The sequence below is a fragment of the Arachis ipaensis genome, chromosome B10, assembly GCF_000816755.2.
Source record: "Arachis ipaensis cultivar K30076 chromosome B10, Araip1.1, whole genome shotgun sequence".
In the NCBI taxonomy this organism is placed as follows: domain Eukaryota; kingdom Viridiplantae; phylum Streptophyta; class Magnoliopsida; order Fabales; family Fabaceae; genus Arachis; species Arachis ipaensis.
Genome location: NC_029794.2, coordinates 103,291,984 through 103,294,915, shown reverse-complemented (window position 1 = coordinate 103,294,915; position 2,932 = coordinate 103,291,984).

The following is a 2,932-nucleotide window of genomic DNA, read 5'->3' as shown; positions in this document are numbered from 1 at the left end:
CAGACTGCAACATGGAAATGGAGTTGAACGCCAGTTTACGTCATCTATCCTTGAGAAAAGTATGGACTATTATATATTGCTGGAAAGCCCTGGATGTATACTTTCCAACGCAATTGAGAGCGCGCCATTTGGAGTTCTGTAGCTCCAGAAAATCCACTTTGAGTGCAGGGAGGTCAGAATCCAACAGCATCAGCAGTCCTTTTTCAGCCTGAATCAGATTTTTGCTCAGCTCCCTCAATTTCAGCCAGAAAATACCTGAAATCACAGAAAAATACACAAAATCATAGTAAAGTCCAGAAATATGATTTTTAATTAAAAACTAATAAAAATATACTAAAAACCAACTAAATCATACTAAAAACTAAGTAAAAACAATGCCAAAAAGCGTATAAATTATCCGCTCATCAGTGCTAAAAACAAAGTAGTTAGTACATGAACTAATTTTTTTCAGTATTCCCACAAATTATATTGAATAAAAGTCTATCCTAATAGGAAAATGAACATTTGATCTAAGTTGTGCATTAAATAACTCACCGGAGTAGCGTGTTGTTGACTATCAGGGGCAGCTACAGGTCCGGCTGTAGTACTAACGGTGTACCGAGATTTTCTTGGAATTTGACTATTCCTTTAGCAAGAGAACAACAATGTAAAACTCAATAGTGCACAATGATTATATCAATTACATGAATCAAGTTTCAAACAATATAGTGCACTATTTAACAATTTTAATGCCTAAATAGTAATAAATACATGAAATTAATTAATCAAAAAAAGTCTGGTATCAACTTTTAAAGGTGCTAATATAGGAGACAAACTTGGTGGTGTTAAAGATGACATGACAAAAAATTTTTATCCCCAAAAAATAAGTCTCCAAGTGATGTGAGAAATTAATGAAACTGCTACCTTGATTAAATCAAAGCAAAGCGAGCATTACAGTTGTTGGTATATAGAATCATACGACCTTTAAACATCTATCGCACTAAAATGTCCCTAAACAAGTCATGTCCAGTTTTGAGGCCTTAATCCAAAGATTGGGGGTAAGAGTCAGTGAATATTGATGGTTATTCAACCTTTATATAGCGACAATTTTTAGAAGTAAATCTAATTAATTTTGTAAATGTTTGGTAGCATAGTAACTGGGTTATCTTGCAAGTAAAGTAACACATGTGGGGCATTGCAATTTCAGCTTCAGACAACAAAATTACTACAATATTAAGTCAAATATATACATGCATGTTATCTCAAATATTTTAACAGTAAAGCCACTAAAGTAGGCATGTTGAATGATTCATTATTAATTTCATTACATATTATATATACAGGGATTATTTCTTCCTTCCTGCCCATACTACTACCTTTATGGCCTGTGGGATAAAGTTCACATTCAAGTTCTGATGAGAGCTCCTAAAATCAAAAGCCTGCAAATTAGATAGACATTCAATAATTGATGTGTTTCTATTTTGAATCAATATTTGATAGGTGTTTTAGTAAAATAAAACCCTTTTAGATAAGGATAAATTCGAGAATATATTATTATAAATTAACAATATAAACTAGTTTTATTTATACTCTGCCTTAGCTTATATATGCATATGCTTGAGTTCCATTCCTCTTGTGATCAAGCTTCTGACGTATAACTATATATATATATATATATATATATATAACATTAAACCCAAAACCTTACATCATTAGAATATTATGTTTTAATAAAATAACTCAAGTAAACAAATAATCTCAAGTAAACAAATAAAATTGAAATAGTTGTTTAGGCAGAGCCAAAAAATTTATTGTTTCTTCCGCAATATCAACTGTTATAGAACCAAACTATAACCGGATTAAAAAGAGAAATCGGTTCTAAACCAGTCTGAAAAAATAAAAACCGGTTTTAAACTGGTTTTAATATTTAAGTCCGGTTTTATATATAAACCGATTTTAAATCTAGTTTTATAATATCCAAATTTAAAATCCAATTTTAAATCTGGTTTTTTAACCAAAAATTCAGTTTTAAAATCAGTTTTTAGAAATTCCGATTTTCAAACCACAATTTTTAAATAGTAAAATTAATACTATAGTTTTTTTAAACTATTTAAGTGCATTACAACTAGTTTTTCGTTCTTTATAATATCTAATGACAATAGCTAATCTAAATAACATCTAAGCATTAATTCGGCACAAGAACAAGAGGGATAAACCATACACTTTTCTGCACATGTTAAGAATTAATTCATGTGTGTTTGACTATGCAAAGGAATCGATTACTACTGTGTATTATATTTTAATGTCATATGATAATATATACATTGTGTTAGAGATAGGTTCAAACTAAAAGGAAAAAGCTACTATATATATATATATATATATATACAATACAGGATCAAAGTTTGATTTTGTTAACCCTCCCTGTCCAAACCAAAGGAACAAGCAAATCCAACAAAAGAAAAACGAAGCTTATAATTGGCTTATAATTTTATGTGGAGAAAATTTAAAAAACAAAAAAGCAGATCAACATAAACAAAAGTAATAGCAAAATTTCAGAGATCAAGCTCAACAAAAAGCAGCAAAGGACTTAAACAAAAAAGGAGAAGAAAAGAAACACCAAGAACAATCAAATCTTGGAGTCAATGGATGAACGAATAACAATAATAAAATCATATCTTGTTCCTAAATATAAAAACACAATCACAGATTAGTGGTTGGAGACAGAACTAAGAATGAAAATCATTTAATCAAAATGCAACTCAAACTCACGAATCCCAGCATCAATATCTCAACAATATCTCAGATATCCGAACAAATTGCAATTCAAGCTCAAGAATAGCATGATAGCATGATGAAAATAAGGCAAAACAACAATTTGTACTATGAGATGTGTTTGGACTTCGGATTGAGCTGATTTATGACATGCAAATAAATATATATATATATATAT